The sequence below is a fragment of the Grammomys surdaster genome, unplaced genomic scaffold, assembly GCF_004785775.1.
Source record: "Grammomys surdaster isolate TR1022 unplaced genomic scaffold, NIH_TR_1.0 97, whole genome shotgun sequence".
In the NCBI taxonomy this organism is placed as follows: Eukaryota; Metazoa; Chordata; class Mammalia; order Rodentia; family Muridae; genus Grammomys; species Grammomys surdaster.
This window is the reverse complement of record NW_021604576.1, coordinates 19812412-19832105: the sequence shown is the minus strand read 5'-3', so window position 1 is coordinate 19832105 and position 19694 is coordinate 19812412. Positions and strand designations below refer to the sequence as shown.

General features: G+C 39.2%; 1 pseudogene; it reads left to right on the top strand.

Moving 5' to 3' along the window:
* Nucleotides 1–1625: 1625 nt before the first annotated feature.
* Nucleotides 1626–18599, top strand: LOC114631745 (annotated as a pseudogene).
* The last annotated feature ends 1095 nt before the right edge of the window (nt 18600–19694 follow it).

The following is a 19694-nucleotide window of genomic DNA, read 5'->3' as shown; positions in this document are numbered from 1 at the left end:
TTTCTCTGGCTGTGTGTCTGATGTGGTAATCAGGCCTTCCTTAGATTGGGCCAGTAGGGGGATTGGCTAGGTCAAGTTAATCTGGTGGATGAACTGTTTAATTGGACCAGAGAAAAATGGCTTCCAAACCCTGAGGTCTAGTGCTAGGCCAGGCAAAAGAGGATCACAAATGCTGGACAGTGTTTTTATTTATAAGTGACAGTGCCGGCGCTGCCCATGGTACCGAGCTTGGGTGTAGGCCTGGGAGATTAAAGAAATACTCAGACTTGGGTCATCCATTGTGAGAGAATGCCAAAATTTTTACTGAGCAGGTTCAACATATATACACCAAGCCAGGGAAGGAAAAATACAAACTCAGGAAAAAACAGGAACTCAACTGGGGGGCAATAGGATGTCAAGTATAAATTCCCTTCCTGGGGCACCATGCCTTAGTCAGGATGTTTTGATCCTAGAGGAACCGCAGAATGTTACTTAGTAGACAGCAGCATACGGAAAGGCTCAGCCAGGGCATAGCATCCCTTTGGGGTCCTACAATAAGCATCATGGTAAGGTTGGGTCATTCATTGTGCAAAAATCTTCCAGTACTGTACGAGATAGTCCACAGTGAGGGTGTTTCCTGATCAGATCCAGGTTGGTTCTACTCAACGTGTGGGTGTCTGCAGAAACAGGAACTTAGCCTTCCAATTATAGAAGGCAACCACAATCAACAAAACTAGCCTATATTATTTGGGGGGGTGTCTTTTAAATTTTTCTAATAACTCAAAAGGTGGTTTCTCATGTCTGGTTCTGAGGGCGTTGTTAGATAACCTATGGCTATCACACCAAGTACAATAACTTTATTTAAACTACACATACAGATCAGCTGATGGGACTGGGCTTCAACTCAAGATGTATAATTAGGGCCAAGCATGGGGGTTGAGAACGGTGAAAGAGTGAATCAGACAGGTCACTCTAAATGATATGTGGCTGGGACAAAGCCAGAGGGCTGGGAATTAGGGGCTAATAGTCTTGCCTATAAGAGAAAGGATAGTGTGATTTGCCAGGTAGAAGGCTGATGTGTATGATGAGGTAGGTTTCTGTTTCTGGGATCAGAAGGAAGATTGTGATAGTTGGTAAAGGGAAAAAAAGATTCAGAACTTGTGAGAAACCAGGAGCATCTTTTCTAGAGATAATTTCTATTTGAATGTTGGAGGTGTGTGTTGTGTATTTTCAGTGTTTATTGCTCAGATACACATGCAGACCTAGCTTTAAGCAGCTTGATTTCTCAGCACAAGTTACAACTTGGGCTGGCAATGATCTCTTTTGAAGCATCACAGGCAAGACATTTGCAAAAGGAGAGACTAGGGACATACCAAAACAAATTCCAAGTTATAAACAGGGCAGAAGCAACAGCAGTGAGAGCCCCACCCCTTCAGGCAGCATCTTGGTAGTCAGACTGTAGCAACTGGCTTCTGAGAAATTTGAGTGCCAAGAACTCCATGACCTGGAATCTCCCGAAGCAGACCCAGGAAGGAAGGACTTGTTGTCCTCCCAGGAAGTAATCCCAGCAATGGTTGAAGTTGCTAAGCAGAATTTTCTGGTGCGAATGGTGAAATCATTGGATACCATTGGAGAGCAGCCACGACTCACTGTTTAATGACTTCCAGAAGGATTACAAAGGATTTCAAAGTAAGCTGGGAAATATTGAGAGCAAATAATGTGCCAAGAATATTGAAGTAGTTTGGGGTTTGGATTCTGAACACTACTTTGTTAATTTAGGGAAAAATACAGCTATTTTCTAGAGGTGTTGGAGGTCTGTTGTTTCCCTAATGTCACATTTGTCTTGTTTCAGCAAGAGACTACACACACACACACACACACACACACACACACACACACACACCAATGATAAGAGGTGAGAGATACAGAGAGAAACAGAGAAAGACAGACAGAGAGAGAATATGCAGGCGATACAAACTCTAGGTAAGCAGATCATCTCAGAAGATTGGTAGAATCAGGAAAAAAATTTGTAGATTTGTTCAAGTTGTTCAGTAGATGGGAGATGGGGAGCAAGAAAAAACAAAAAAGAACAAAACTAACAAACAAACAAAACTAGACATTGTGGCTCCTTCCCTAAATGCCAAGAAGTATTAAATGAAATTTCTTTTTTAAATAAAAGAACCCCCAAATATATGACCCTTTGCAATGTAACATTGCATCTCCTTCCATGAAGAGATGGTGTGCGTTTCTCTACTACCTGAATTTGGTAGGACTTTTGATTTGCTTTGGTCAATAGAATCCAAGAAGAGAATTATTTAAATCTGGAGCCTTTTCTTAATTCTGCTCTTCCTCTTGGAGCTCTACTGAGCTACCAAAGAGTAAGCGTGGGCAGCCTTGCTAGGTGGCAGGCCAGGTGCCCTAGAAACTGAGATTAGATTATGTATGCCCTACTCTAATTTACTAAATAGTCTCTCAACCAGTGTTTTTTTTCAGACTGTGCCTTTTCCTAGGAGACTCCATTACAAGCAGTTTTTTAGTCCACTTTGAGGGAGTAGACCCTCAAATGACTGTAGACCCTGAGTGGACCAATAGACTGTGTCATCTGTCAGTCATCAACATCCACCACAGACACTCTGTGGTGTATTCCTAAAAGTCTAAAGAGAACCATCTAAAGTCAGATATGGCAGTGCACACCTTTAATTCTAGCACTTGGGAAGCAGGAGCAGGAAGACCTTTTTGAGTATAAGGCCAGCCTGTTTTACACAGTGAATTCCAGGATGGCTACAGAGTGACCCTGTTGTTCCAACAAATAAAATCAAAACAAAATCACAAAAACCATAGGCAAAAATAAGAAGAAAGCAAGGAAATTTGAGAGCGGGAGAAATAGTTTTCCCCAGGGAAGAGCATATTATACAGAACGAGCAGGATATTTTAATGTATTTTACATACACACACATACACACGCCCACACGCCCTCACACCCACCACCACCACCACCACCAAAAACAACAACAACAACAACAATAACAACAACTAATGAAAAAGACCTTGAATTTGAAAGAGATCAAGGAGGGCTAAATGAGAGGGTTTGAAAAAAAAAGGGAAGGAGGAAATTGTGTAATTGTATCATAATCTCAAAATATAAAAGAAATACTTTTAAACAATACATGTAAAAGGACATATCATTTAATAACCCAAAGCCTCATGGGTTTTTCCTTGCCCATCTTGGTGTCCATTGATGTCATCCTTGTTCAGCTCACATTTGGGCAGTCATGTTAGTGAGAAATTATGGGTGTAGCTTTTGCTATTACGGGAACAAAATTTCAGAGCAAATTCTCTGATCCTCTGGGTCTTAGAATTTCCATCTCATCTTCTGTAATGTCCCCTGGCCCTGAGGTATGGGAGTGTTTTGTAGATGTATCTGTTTGGATCGAGCTCTACACCTCTGCATTTTGATTGGTGGTGACTTTCTGTAATGGTCTCCATCTGTTGCAAAGAGAAATTTCCTTGATGGATGGTTAAGACTATGCTTATCTGTGGGCTTAAGGATAAATGTTTAGATTGTTGTTAGGGATTATGTTAGTTTAGTGACCATAACCATGATTTTACTAGCACTGAGTAACTAGCTAAGTTTCTAATATTAAGCATGGTTTCCTTCTGTTGAGTGGGTCTTAAGTTCAATTAAAGAACTATTGGTTACTGCTAACATGTGTGTGCCACTACTGTACCCTTAAGGTTATCATACAGTGATGGTAGTTGATATGTTTCATACGCATCATAGCTGGATAGGACAGTTGGTTGCTCCCCCATTTGGAAGTTTGCATGGTGCCTTCTGGTACCATGAAAGCTCGTACTCAGGGAGAGGGTATTCAAGTCAGCTCCATCTCAGGGGTCTCTGGGCCCTTTGTCTAAAGTGCACAGTGTCTTCACTAATAGTGACTTACTGTCCACATCTGGGGCACCCAAGGATGATAGTTGTAAGTTGTATATCTGGGGTGTCTTTTGATCATCCTCATCAACACCTCAAAAGAGGGTTTCTCATGACTGGTGTTGGGGTTTTGGTTAGATGGTCTGTGGCTTATCATTGTCAACAAAGATAAGAAAATCTTAAGTACATATGTGTATTTATACACAAAAGTATGTATAAGGTTTTTTGAAGATATATAGTTAATAGTATGATTTCTTATAATTTTTTCAGACATCCTTACTGTTATTTTTCTGCTCTTTCCTCCTCTCCTGTGTTTATCTTCTTACCCTTGTCCCAAAGAGTCACCCTCTTTTCCCATCTCTCCCATCAGATTGCTTATACCCTGCTATTCCCTTCTCTATTGTTTCTCAAGTCTCTTACCCTAGCAATTGTTCCTTTTCATGGCCCTGGTTTCTGCAGTAACTTCAGGTTATGAACTCACATTTGAAGATTTGGAGCTAGGCACCTCTCATAAGAGAGAACATGTAACATTGGTTTTTCTGGATCTGTGTTATCTCACCCTATATTTTTCTTTATGGTACTACCCACTTACCATGCAAAGTTAATTTATCATTTTTTTTACAGATGAATAATATTTCATAGTGTATGTATTTTCATTTTCATTATCTATTCATCAGTTGAAGGGGATTTAGGTTGTTTCCATTTTCTAGTGTTTATGAATAGAGCATCATAAATGAACATGGCTGAACAAGTACCTGTAGAGCACAAGGTTAGCTCTTTAGATATATGCCTAGGAGTGGTGTACCTGGGTTATATGGTAGATTTACATTTAGCTTTTTGAGAATTCTCTATGGTGATTTCTATAGTGGTTACACCAGCTTACAATCTCACCAACAGTGAATAGAGATTCCAATCCATCTCCTGATCAGTATTTAATGTTGGTTGTTTTGTTTCTTTTTGCTATTCTGACAGGGGTGAGATGATTTGCATTCCCATAATTGCTAGGGACAATGGACATTTTTTGAGATATTTCTCAGCTATTTTTTCCTTCTTTTGGGAACTCTCTGTTCATCTCCCAGGCCCATTGTTCAAATGAGTCATTTTTCTTTTTGACTCTGTGTTTTTGTACATTTTGCATATTAACCCTCTGTTAGATGTAAAGATGGTGAAGACTCTCTTCCATCTCTGTGGCTTTCTCTTCTGTGGCTTTCTCTTCACTTAAATTTTCTTTAGTTTTGCAGAAGCCTTTTAGTTCCACGACATCCCATTTGTTAGTTGTTGGTCTTATTTCTTGGGCAAGTAGAGTCCAATTCAGGAATTCTTTTCTTCTCCTATATCAAGTGGGGTACAGCCTATGTTTTCTTTTTTGTAGTTTCAGTGTTTCTTGTTTCATTTTTAGAACATTAGTATATTTGGAGTTCGTTTAGTGCAAGGTCACAGACATGGATCTAATTTCATTCTTCTGCATGAGGACATTCAATTTTTCCAACACCATATGTTAAAGATGTTTTCTTTTCTCCAACTTACATTATTGGCATCCTTGTCAAATATTAAGTGGCTAATGTTATATAACCTTATGTTTGGGCTTAGATTTTGTTCTATTAGTCTACATCTCTGTTTTTGTGCCAGCACCATATGTATATACATTTTTTAACTCTAGCTCTCTAATACATCTTATGATCTGGAATTATAATCTCTTCAGAATTGTTCTTTTGCTCAAGATTGCTTACTGATTCCATATGAATTTTAGAATAGTTTTTTTCTATTTCTGTGAAGAATGATATAGGGATTTTGATTAGGATTACACTGAATGTATAAATAGATTTAGGTAGACTGGTCATTTGCATGTTGATTCTATCAATCCATGAGCATTGGATAGCTTTCCAATTCCTAGTTTATCTCTTTCTTTAGAGGTTTAAAGTTCATTGTAGAGGTACTTTCCTTTCTTGGTTAGGTTTATTCCTAAGATGTCTTTATGTTCTTTGAGGCTACTGTGAATGAGAGTATGTCCATGATTTCCATCTCTATATGTTTCTTGTGGAAATATAGTGAAGTTACTGATTTGTGAAAGTTAATTTTTGCCTCCTGCCACATTGCTGAATTTGTTCTAGAAGTTTTCTGGCATAATTTTTTTGGGATCTCTAGTGTATAGTATCGTATCATAGGGACAGCTTGACTTCTTTGTTCATGATTTGTGTCCCTTTAATTTCCTTCTCTTGCCTTATTGCTTCAGCTAGTACTTCGGGAACAATGTTGAAAAGGTGTAAGAACAGTGATCATTCCTGCATTATTCCTGACATTCCTGGGATTACTTCAAGCTTTTCTCCATTTAGGATGATGTTGCCTGTGGCTTTCTCATGTGTAGCTTTTATTGTGTTGAGGATGTTAGTTCTATGTTCTTTGTGACTTTTATCATGAAAGCATATTTGACTTTATCAAAGTTATTTTTCTCCATGCATTGAGATGGTCAAGTAATGTTTAAGTAATTTATGTGGTTTATCAAAAAAAAATGTGATAAACTACTGACTCACATATTTTTCACCATCCCTGCATTTTAGGGATGAAGCCTGGGTGGTCATGTTGGTAATCCTCCTCCTCCTCCTCCTCCTCCTCCTGTAAAGCTTTTTATTACTATTTCAATCTCATTTATTATGGGTCTGAGTCTGTTTTGGCTGTTGACTTCTTGATTTAATTTTGGTGGCTTGGATGAGACTAGAAATTCAGCCATCTCTTTTTAGTATTTTCAACTTAATGGAGTATAGGTTTTAAAAATATTCTCTTTTAATATTCTGAATTTCGTTGGTGTCTCTTGAAGTGTTTCCCTGTTAATTTCTTCTGTTGTTAATTTTGGTCCTCTCTTTCTTTTGGTTAATTGGACCAAGAGTCTAGTCTGCCATTCTTATTTATTTTCTCAAAGAGCCAACTTTGAGATCTGTTGATTTTTTTCTATTGTCTTATTTTTTTCTCATTTCATTTTGTTCTATTTCCTTTAACCCATTCTTCATTCAGTAATGAGTTCCTTAATCTCCATGAATTTGTGTATGTACTAAACATTTTTTTCTCCCTGTCAACTTTAAGTTTTATTGCATTGTGGTCAGGTAGCATACAAGGAGTCATTTCAACTTTTTTGAATTTGTAAATATTTGTGTTGTGTCCCAAGATTTCTCTATTTTAGAACAGCTCTCATGTGCTGCTAGATAGATTGAATATTCTTTGGTGTTTGGGTGGAATATTCTATAGATACCTTCAATTAATTCTGATGTTTGTCTATTTTTGTTCAGATGATCTATCTATTAGAGAAATGGGATATTAAAATCACCTATTAGTGGATTCATACACACACACACACACACACACACACACGACTCAGGTTTGCTCCGTATATGTTTAGGATAGCAATGTTTTCTTGGTTAACTGTTCCCTTAATGAGAATGAAGTGTCTTTTCTGATCAGTTTTAGTTTAAAATCTATTTTGTCAGGTATTAAGCCTGCTTGATACTTGTTCCCGTTTTGTTGGAGTATTTATATTTATCCTTTAAGGTGGTGTCCATCTTTAAAACTAAAATGTGTTTCTTGCAGGAAACAGATGAATTTTTGTTTCTCAACACGTTCAATCCACCTATGTCTTTTGATTAGAGAATTGAGGTCACTGATATTTAAAGTTATTATAGAAATGTGTGTATTGATTATAGTTATTGTATTGCTGTTGTTATTGTTTTTAGTGTTTTGTGGTGTTCTTGGTGGTACTTTGTGTTTTAATAATTATAGTATCTTATTTCTTTCCACAGTCTCTCTGCTATGCTCATTCCTCTCCTCAGCCTCAATACCCCTTCCTGTGTTTTCTTTAGGTTTGGCTCTTTGGATAGAAAATATTTATGCTGTTTATGCCATAAACATAAAATGTTTTTCTTTTTCCTTCAATTATGACAGATGCTTTTACTAGGTATATTAGTCACTGCTGGCTGACATGGCCTCTTAAGATTTCGAATGCATTGTTATAGGCTCTTTTGGCTTTCAAAGTTTACATTGAGAAATCAGCTGTTATTCTGATGGCTTTTTCTTTGTATGTGGCTTATGGCTTTCTTTTACAGATTTCAATACCCTTTTTGGTTCTGTATATTTGTTAACTATGATATGCTGTGGGGACTTTGTTTTCTGTTCCTGTCTGGTGTTTTGTATGTTTCTTGTATCTGTATGGGTCTTTCTTTCCATAGTTTGTGGAAGTTTTCTTCTGTGATCTTGTTGAAGATCTGGTTTATGCCATTGGTTTGGGATTTTCCTTCCTCATCTAAACATATCTTTTACAACATTTGGTTTTTCTCATGGTATTCCACATTTCTGTATGCTTCTCCCCTTCCCCTCTGTGTGTGTGTGTGTGTGTGTGTGTGTGTGTGTGTGTGTGGGTGTATTTAATTTTTCATATTCCTTGCTTATTTGGTCTAGATCCTCTACTTTACATATGAGTCCTAATATTCTACCTTCTGCTTGATTCATTTTAGTTATAAGTATTTCCTTCAAGTTATCTAGTTGAGCTATTGGGTTATTCAGTTCCTTCCAGCTTGAGTCCTTTCCCCTGAGTGTTTCTGTCTCCTGACTGAATTTCATGCTCAAGTCTTGGATTCATCATTATTTCCATCAGCTGTCATTTCTACATTTATTCTCCTTAGTCTCTCTTCCTTCATTCCATTAAGCTGTTTGTGTCATCTTTAAATTCCTTAAATTGTTTAATAAATTTCACGATCATTTTGTTTAAGCTCTGTGTCCTGAGGTTCATCTGGGTAATTCCTATTGACAAACAGTTTTACAGGACTGATAGGTTTTCAAGAGAAGACACTGGTTTAATCTTTCAGATTGTTGGTTTTATTTTCAATGAGATCTGGGCATGAGAATTTGTTGTTGTTGTTGTTGTTGTTAGTTCAAAGTTTGATATGGGCAGAGCTAGTTGAGGTAGAAGAAAGGGTGTGAGAGTTGAGCCTAGAAGTTGTAAATGGCTTGAATAGAATTGAGTCAGGTAGACAGAGTGGGCCGGGCTGGTAATTCTTGCTTCATGCCTTGAGTGTGAAGGCAGATCTGGTTGGGTAGAAAGTTTGGATATGTTATGGCAGGAGTCTGTGGGCTAGGGAATAGGTTGGAAGGGTCCTTGTTGAAGCCTGGAGATCATTTGCCATGCAGGAGGAGAGGCTAGTCTCGACCAGGTCACTGGGTGTGGCAGCCAGGCTCAATCAGGTTGAAGTATTGGGGAGAAGACTTGGATCATGTAGTCAGAAAGACTCAATTGTCTAGACTCTAGAAAAGGAGGTGGGATGTCTAGATTGGTGGAGATGTTGGATGTGGTACAGAAGGGACTTGTAGATGGTTGTTGGAAGGGTGAGTTCTGGTGCAAGTCTAGCGGTTGGCTGACATGCAGGTGGGGTAGCCCGATTCATCTGTTATACTGGATGTGGAACCAAGCTAGATCTGGCTAGTTGAGGAGAAAGCATGGATGAAGAGGTCAGGGAGGCTCACTGGGCTAGACTCTGGAGAAAGAGATGGGAAATCTGCTTGGGTAGATGTGTTGTATGTGGTATCATGCAATATGTTTTTTTGTTTTTTTTTTGTTTTTTGTTTTTTGTTTTTGAAACAGCAGGGTTTCTCTGTATAGCCCTGGCTGTCCTGGAACTCACTCCGTAGACCAGGCTGGCCTCGAACTTAGAAATCTGCCTGCCTCTGCCTCCCAAGTGCTGGGATTAAAGGCACAAGTCACCACTGCCCGGATCATGCAATATGCTTTAATCCTGTTTTTCTCTAACCTTTCCCAGACCCAGCTCACCTCCCTACCTCCTCTATCAACTCCTTTAACAAAAAAAGAAAATGAAAACAAACTTAATGTAATACTAATAACAACAATAATAACCCAAAATACCTATATCTAAACATAAAGTACATACATGTACCCCCCACCCCCGCCTCCCAGACACAAAATAAACAAGACCAAAACTCAACCAAAGCAACCAACCACCACCACCACCAGCAGCAGAAGCAGCAGCAGCAGCACCACCACCAGCAGCAGCAGAAGCAGCAGCAGCAGCAGGAGCAGCAGCAGCACCACCACCAGCAGCAGCAGCAGGAGCAGCAGCAGCACCACCACCAGCAGCAGCAGCAGGAGCAGCAGCACCACCAGCAGCAGCAGCAGAAGCAGCAGCAGCAGCAGCAGCAGCACCACCACCAGCAGCAGCAGCACCACTAGCAACAACAACAACTAGTCGTCCGTTCTATGTTGGTCAACTATTCCTAGGCACAAGTGTATCCTGAAGTGTGGTTGATTTTCAGGATTTTTTTTTAAATCACAGCAACAGACACTAAAACATCATCTATCACTATATTTGAAGACACAGTTTTATCTTGCTATCAATGCACCCAAATCCAGTCTAGGTTAGATCATCCTCTCCATTCTTTGTACTAGATACATTGGAAATATAATTGAATGGAAACTGTCTATGTTTTATTGTTTTTAGGGGTGGGGAAACCTTTCTTATTCTGCAGAAATGAATAAGTGTGTAGCCTGATTTAGGTAGGAGCTCAAGGGGGTTCTGAGATTGCTGGGTGCATTGTTTAGGGGAGGGGTGTGTGTGTGTGTGTGTGTGTGTGTGTGTATGCATGCATGCTATAAGGAAGCCAGATCTGATGCTTTAGTTACTTTTCTATTGCTGTGACAAGACCCATGACCAAGACTACTTACAGAGGAGTTATTTGGGACTTACAGTTTCAGATGTTTTCAAAGCACCTTGCCAACATTAATTGGCTAAGCCATGACAGAACTACGGGAGTTAGAAAAGTCTCTGCCCCACTTTTCTTTTCATTTGAAGATGTTTATTGAGAAAGATGAAGAGAAATGTTTACATCTCAGAAAGCTAATGTGGGTTGAAGTAGCAAGACACAGTGGAGTGAAACTGTAGATCATTGGCAGGCTGCATCCAGCTCTGGCCATTCCTCCTCAGGTGCTGAGCAGTGGACAAATTACTTAGCCACTTTCAGATTCTTGATGTGTTAAGTGTGGCATTTTAGATAGCTACATGAGATTTAAAAAGAGAGAGTGGCTGGGCAGTGGTAGTGCAGGCCTGTAATCCCAGAACTTGGGAGGCAGAAGCTGGTGGATTTCTGAGTTCGAGGCCAGCCTGGTCTACAGAGTGTGTTCCAGGACAGCCAGGGCTACACAGAGAAACCCTGTCTCAAAAAAGGAGAGGGAGAGAGAGAGAGAGAGAGAGAGAGAGAGAGAGAGAGAGAGAGAGAGAATATTTGTATGTAAAAATGGATGGAACCTAATATGTACCTAATAAATGACAAATACTGTTATATTGAAGAGTTATGTATGGGGCTAGTCATGGCCAGCATGGCTTTAGGGATTGACCCAAGTGGAGGATCAGGGGAATGAAGAAAGAACAGACAAATAGTCACATATACAGAAAATCTGCTGTCAGGTAGACTGCGCACACTCTGATGGAGTAACACCAACTATGCAAAAATCCAGAATCTCAGTGCATTTATTCTGTACAGCCCACTGGGAGGGTTTTGTTAGTCTCTGTAGGAGAGAAATTGCAGGCTGCAACCATCTGGGAGAAAGCTGCAGCTGCCAGTTTTTGCACATACTGGTCAATAATTCATGAACACTCATACTTTCACACACTGCAAACATCCTAACACAGACCAGAGGAAGGCGTTGCTATCCCTCTAAACCACACCCTGGAGATAGTCTTCATCAAATTCCCACCAACCTCACCAAAGTCTCATGAATTGGTTCTTGACGTGACTATGTCCATGTCAAACAATACACAACCACTCAGAACTTCACACACTCCTTCTTTCCACAGTCACGTACAGCTCTCTGTGTTTGCCACAGGGCTGTGTTCAGTTGTTTTACATACTCCTAGGCAAATGCATTTCGAATTCTCCTCTAAGGAGTTCTTTTTATTGCCACCCAGTCTGAGGACTCATTTGTTCCCCCTTCTCTTGACACTGCACTCTCCCTCTATTCTTGAGTCAGGTAAGCTGCTATAACAATGATCACAGATTCTCTTGATCTCCATTTTGATTATGAGGCCTGAGACTATCAGAACATATCCATTTGCTAAATTGTGTGAACCTGACCAAATTGCTGACTTTCCTTACTTAGCATGAACCCAAACAGGAATATCAGAAACAGAAAAAGCTGCAAGGTACTCTTTTCATGTTTGCCTTTAGAAAATTTAATTTTTAATTTTTATTTTTTGGGTATGTGTATGTATGTGTGTTTCTGCCACATGTGTGAAGTGCCTATGGAGACCAGAAGAGGGAGTATGATACCATGGCTTATACCCAGAACCTCATGAACCCTAGCTAGGCAACTGCTTTGCCACTGGCTATATGCCCAGCCTCAAATTATTATTTTCTTATGGAAGATGATAATTAGAATTTTCTTGTTTTATGTGACAACTATGTCATTTAAAAAATATCCTATAAAATAAATAAGTAGGATAGATAATGACTTTTCTGAGGAAAAGTAAAGGAGTAAAGTTTCTTTACTTCCAAATGAATTATAATAGCAAGAGTCCAGAAGCTATAGTCTTTAAAATTTTTTTATACTTAATAAGTTAATAATTAATTAGTTTATCATGTATGTCTATATACATATATGTGGGCATTGAAATTGATTCTCTTTTCACCATGAAGGTTCTGGGGATTGAGCTCAAGTTGCTTACTTTGACAGAATGTATCATACTCTGAACTTTCTCATCAGCCTAGAAGGCCTGGTTCTAATATAATAATCTCTCTCTCTCTCTCTCTCTCTCTCTCTTTCTTTTCCTTTCTTCCCTTCTTTCCCTTTCTTTCTTAACACTTAAAGACTGTAAGTATGTATGTGCACACATGTGCATGTGTGTTTGTGTGTGTGCATGTATGTGTCTGTGTGTATACATGAGTGTGGACATCTGTGTGTGTGTGTGTGTATGTGTGTGTGCTATAGTACACATAGAGGTCAGAAAAGAGTTTTTCAGGCAAGGAATGATATTTTCTTCCACTTGACTTGAGGCTGAGTCTCTCTGCTTTCTCTTGCTATACCACCTAGGAGTTTTTGACCAATTTTCTTGTCTCTGTCTTCTATATTGCTATAGAAGTACTGAGATTACTGGTGTATGTAACTGTATCTAGATTTTTATGTGGGTTCCAGGTATGGAACATGGTCACCAGGGTTATACAGCAAGTACTTTAACCTAGTATAATCTTGTCTTACAAAATGATGGAAAGTCAAATGAGCTAATTTCAAAAAATTAATGTTTAGATAGAAAACAGCCTATTTATTTTCCCCTATTGAAATGTAGACAAAATAATCAAATGTATTAGCTTATTTGACAAAGAACTTGAAACTTAATAAATACTAATTATTGATATCATAAGGAAATATTTTGCGTCATTTTATTATCATATATTAGCTATCTATCATAATGGATTTCATGATGAAATTTTCATGCATACATATATAATGTATTTTGATTATATTCATTCTTCCTACCTCCTTTTTGTCATTACCATTCTTGTTTACCCCTTCCCGACTAGTCCTTCTAGAGAATATGTTTTCAAATATGCAAGTTTGTATTGGTGTTGGCCATTTTGTGTTGCTACAACAGAAATCCTATGACTTGATAATGTATAAAGATGGGAGGGTTACTTCTCTCTGACTGTAGCATATGGAAGAGTGGGCCCTGCACCTTGCTTGGGCAGCACAGTAGAGCTGACTCTGGTGGTGTGTGTGTGTGGGCCCTCAGGATCAGCTCTCTTGCCTGCTGCAGGTGGTGAAGGGTGGGATGGGGGATAGAGGACTGTCTCCCCCTTACCCATGACACTGTACTGCACAAAAGGGTATACTGTGTGAAACTGTGACACACTGCAGCTTCAATCATAAGATTTGTTTTGTTTTATTTTATATTTTTATTGTTTTTTTGGTTTTTTTTTTTGTGGAGGAGGTTGCAAGGGTGAAGAGATGGGAAGTGAGTGGGATTGGGATGCATGATGTGAAATTCACAAAGAATCAATAAATTTTTTTTTGTTTTTAAAGAAAGGAGTTTATTTCTTGTCAAGAGCAGCCTTGCATATACACTGAAGGCCAAAATCAGCCGTAGGCCTAAGTCAGCCATACATGCTTGCTAACACAAAGTCTTAGTCTCTGTGGAAAAACACTGACCCTAGAACAGATAGCTATAGACAGGCAGCCTTAGTGGAATATTACCAGCCTGGATAAGAACAGATAGTCATAGACCTTGTGGATAGGTAGCTTTGATGGGAAGTGCCAGCTTGGATATGAACAAACGAATCATAGACAGAGTCATAGTGACCTGTTCCCTGTTTCTTCTGTGAAAATTTACCTAGCCAAAACCCTGTTCTGGAAGATATATGCACTCCCCCTGAGAACACCTAGGCTCCTGTGTCACCCCCTCCCCCACATCCTGTCTCTATGTGTATATAACCTTTGTGTGAAAAAAATAAAAATTACTGTTTGATCAGCCTATAGACATGCCATCATTCTTTGCATTCACCTGTTCCCCCATTCTCTCTTTCAGGTGGTCCCCTGGACCCTGTTCACTGCCCTGCTGGACAGGGCAATTTCTCCCAATTTGGAGGCTGCAAGCTCAAGATGTGTATGTATTATTTACATTAGTGATTAACTTCAAGTGACTAATAAAGCATCAATGTTACATGAAGAAAGAAGTAAGAGGTGTGTGTGCCCTGTGGCCCGGCTCTGGCTAGTGGCCTTATGAGTTGCTCTCATCAGTGTCATTGGGTCTAATCCATCTCTTTTTGAATGCAGGTGGAGCCACCACCATGATGCTGATTTTTATGAAGACCCTTACGGGGAAGACCATCACACTCGAGGTTGAACCCTTGGATACTATAGAAAATGTAAAGGCCATAATCCAGGATAAGGAAGGAATTCCTTCTGGTCAGCAGAGGTTAATCTTTGCTGGTAAGCAGATGGAAGATGGCCGTATCTGATTACAACATTTAAAAGGATTCCACCCTTCATCTTGTGTTGAGACTTCTTATACCACTCCCAAAAAGAATAATCATAAAAGAAGGTTAAGTTGGCTGGGCTGAAATACTATAAAGTATATAAAAATTGCAAAATCAGTTGCCTTTGTCTAGAAAGTCCTTCTGATGAATGTGGTGCTGGAGTTTTCATGGGTAGCCACAGGCATTACTGTGGCAAGTGTTGTCTGACTTACTGCTTCAAACCAGAAGACAAGTACTTGTGTATGAGTTCATCAAAGGAAAGAATTGAAAAAACCAAACCAAACAAGCAAACAATAAAAAACAAACTAAAAGAAAGAAATAAGAGCACATGTTGATCTGAAATCCATGTTGAACTCTCTACTTTATGCTTCCTACGTCTTCCCCTTTCTGTCTGTGGTATGAGCCTGGATATGTGCCTCCCCAAAGGCTGCTTTATGAATCTGCTTGTCTCTGTGTCTGTCCCTGTGGGTGTCTGTGTGGGTCTAGTTACTTTGTCTTCCTGTTGTATGAGCTGTACGTGTCTGTCTCTAACAAAAGACTTCTTTCTGTATTTACTGAATGGCATAGATCGAGTCACAGGATGGTGTGGAGAGGAATGGAATAATTTACAGAAATCTATGATGGAGGTTTGCAAGGGATTAAGTCACTGACTCCAGCTGATCTCAACCGACCCTATAACAAACATCACTGTTTATCAACTAGTATCCATGCTTCCGCTTTTTCAGTAGATTTTAGGAAGTGGCTTTCAGTTTCTGTATTTGCTACTTTCAGCAAATGATTTATGTGCATTATCTCGCTCAGGGGCATGAAATAGCACATAATTAAAATCACAGCTATCTGTTAGCTTAGGTTTAAAAGTTGATGGCATGGGAAATCCAAGGCGAGTAAGTTTGCTTGTTACATTAAACTCAGGTTAAACAAACAGTCTGGGTACAGAGTAGGCCAGCAGTCTTAAGCCTAAGTGACTTCAAGGTGTATTATTACCACTGGCTGTGAGGATCAGCAAAAGTTTCAGCTTCTTATATAAGGGTATTTTCAGAGTATTGCATCCCCACAAAGATGGAGGAGTAGGTTTTGGTGAGGGCTTTCTTGAAACATCATAAAGGGGTAGATGGCAGAGAACAAAAGAGTGTGTGTTGGCTTCAAGTCCTTTGTGTGTGTACATGCATGCATGTGTGTGTACATGTGTGTATGTGTGCATGTGAGTGCATGTGTGTGTGTCTATCTGTATGTGAATTTGTGCATGCATGCATGTGTGTCTGTGTGTTTGAATGTATGCATGTGTATGCATGTGAGTGCATGTGTCTATGCGTGTATACGTGTGCATGTGAGCACATATACATATGTTCATGAAGGTGAAGGCTAGAGGTCAATATTGGATGTCTTTCTCAGTTCTCTATACCTTAGTTTTTGAGAGATGGTTTCTTACTGAATTTAGAGCTTATAGATTCAACTATGCTAAATGCCCAATTATCTTCAGTGATCCATCCAATTCCCTAGCTCTGGAATTACAAGTGCACACTATCATGCTTGTTTTTTTTTTTTTTTTTTTTTTTAAACATAGGCACTAAGGAACTGAACTCAGGTCCTTATGTGTGTATATATCAGTCAATATCTCTACAAACCAACCCCTCTCCCCTACTCCTTAAGACTTTTCATATAATCAAAATCAATCCATTAAGCCTTTAAACCTAAAAACCTTCCACTGGGCCCTACTCACCTCCCAGTAGTGTTGAATTGTTTATTAAGTTTTAGTTTGTGAACTTTGAGGAAAAATCACATCATTACCCAGATAAAAATAGTAAAATACTTTTCTATGGACAATTTCTGTTGAAGAATTTGTTTTATAATTCTTATTATATATACTTGAATGGTTTTATAAGTTGAAAGTTTGGTTATCTGGTCACATCTGAAGACGATATACCTGGTTTCTCTATTGCTTACTAAATATTAGGATGAGGCTTTTGAGCATATGACTAGAAATTATTAGAAATCTATTTGAAACAAATAGTTGATAGTATCATGGTTATGGATATTACCATGTGAAAGGCACAGGGACAGGAAAATGAAGGAGCTGGACACACCCTTGACTCTTACTTTGCCTTACCATCCAGGATGTCCTCCTACATTGAGAAGTTGCCCAGTGTGCTGAATAAGGGAATTCATTATATTGACCCATATCTAGGCTTGGAAGCACAAAGAGGAAAAAATAAACTCAACCCAGTAAAATCGCAATTAGATTTACTTTCAAGTGCGTAATTATTTTTCTTGCAGAACATAATTCTTAGAATTAAAAAAAAATTCAGAAGGTTGAGGCAGAGGTATTTTGTAGTGTGTATGTATGTGCCCATTTGTGTATGTATGTGTGTGTGTTGGGGGGGGAGTTGTTTAATGGGTCAGTGGTTGATGACTGAAGTTTGGAAAGTGATAGGACTCTAGGTTCTAGACAGTATAATAATAGGGCTGCTGTCCTAGAATGATGGACTTTTAACAGACTGTTGAATAAGTATCAGTATGCTAAGAGGCATCTGTGAAAATGCCACCATTTCAAGGAGTAATGAAGCCCAAGGAATTTCTTGTTGGAGCAGGGAAGAATTAGGTAACTCCAATCTAGCTTAATGCTTTAAATTCATTTTGATTTCTCTCTCTTTTTGAAAGATGATATCTTTTTTTGTAGCTGAGGCTGGCCTGGAACTCTCAGCAAGCCTCTTACCTCTGTTTCTCAAGTGCTACCTTTACACTCATGAGCCATAACTAGGTATAACTTTGATTTTCAACATAAGAAAACAAAATTGGCACAAGAGTCATCTTTGTCATAATTAACTCATCCATCATGTTATCACACCCAAACCAATAGTATTCTTTTTGTTGTTTCTTGACTGTTATCTTTTGCTTAGGGCTATGTCTTGGATGATAACTCAGTGGAAAAAAAAAGCAGAGGGAAAAGGAACTGAAAAGAGTAGGGGAAAAGAAAGGGCATTAGTTTATGGAACCTTAAGATAAGGTTTAGGCCCTTTGTGGATATTCCCCCCACCCTGGTGCATCAAGTGTCTGCCAGATGAGGTGCATCTGGGGGGAGAGTTTCAGTGAGGGGGCAACTGGGAGGAGGACAGTGCTTGGTATGTAAATACATACATACATACATACATACATACATACATACATTCATACATACATACATACATACATACATACATTTACAAAAAGAAAAGAAAAGCTTTGGGGACATGGTCTTACCAGCCTCAGGTGTCTGTAGAATAGAACAAGTACTGCCATCAAATTTGTTTCAGTGAAGCCTCCAGTGTCCCTTTAGACATAGTGAGTGCTGTATAAATATTATTGGTGGATTAAGCAATAAGTCAAGACTGCTCAGGTCTATGGTATGAATAAAAAGGAAACTTTCTGTTGAATTCTGTGATATAGGGAAAGTTCAACTTTAGAGGCCTCCAGGACGTGTTTCACTTCTGGTTTCTGAGTCTTTGGATTACAGCTGCCAGGCAGTACTCCCTGAATTAGCTTTCCCGTGTTGGGTATCAGTCAGATTTGTTGTGAAGTAGATATGTTACCTTGGTAAGTTTTTCTGATCTTAATGGTATTCTTAGGTTGCAGGAATGTTCTGTTGGCTCCCATTTTGCATGATTCCATGAGGGATGACTTCTACCACCCTGCCTGATGAAGAGACACAGAAAGAAACCTCTTTGGTATTCTACGGTGTTTGTGAAAGAGATTTACGCTGTAACTTGGGCTGTGCACTGACTACTAAAGAGAGAAGGTAGGATTTTTCTGTGATAAGTGCACCTTGGTCTCTAGTCCTGAAGATAACCCCATTAATGACTTCCCAGTTATTTTAGAGCTTTGACTATCTTCCAAGTATATTACCAGGCTCTTAGTCTCATGATTTAATTGTTGCATTGTACACTTTGTAACAATAAAAAAAAAAAAACGGAACTATGTGCAATGCATGAATAGGAAGTGGTTTCCTTAGCAACAGTTGCGATGTGAATACTATCTCAAATGACATGGGTTTCCCCTTCCATTCATTACACGTAAATGTAGTCCCTAGCCTATTCTTAATCTTCTCTTTTCCTTAGAATTTAGAATCATGTACTCATTGAGAATCTATTATAATTTTGAGGGTAAATTAGGATTCTATGCATGCACATAACACACAGTGTCTATACTGTTGTTCAGGTGTTGTAATCGAGCACATTTATCTGGCTTGGAACATGCAGAAAATCAAGTGATCTGTGCAAGTTACCCCCTTTCCCTATACCTGGACATTTTTATCCTTGTGGCTGGTTCTTCTTGATGTCATTTTGAAATGACAACAGTATAAACTAGCCATGGACCCCTGGAAGCTCCCAGATTCTAAGCTACCAACCAAAGAACATACACAGGCTGGTCTGAGGGGCCTGCAGATATGTAGCAGAGGACTGCTTTATCTGGCTGGTAAGGATGCACCTAATCCTGTAGAGAAACTTGAGGTGTTAGGGAAGGGGGATACCCAGGGGCTGGGAGATGGGGAGAAGGGGAACACTCTCTCTCAGAGGCAATGGGGAGGGGGAATGGGATGAAGAACTGTGGGAGGGGGGACCAGGAAGGGGACAATGTCTGGAATGTAAATAAATAAAATAATTAATTAAAAAAGAAATGCAAACACTCAAAACCATGAAGAATACAATTTGTAAATGTTGATGGAAATCAGATTTTACTGAAAGTCATAAAGACTGGGGGTGGATGCTGTCGTCATCTTATAACTAATGGCTAG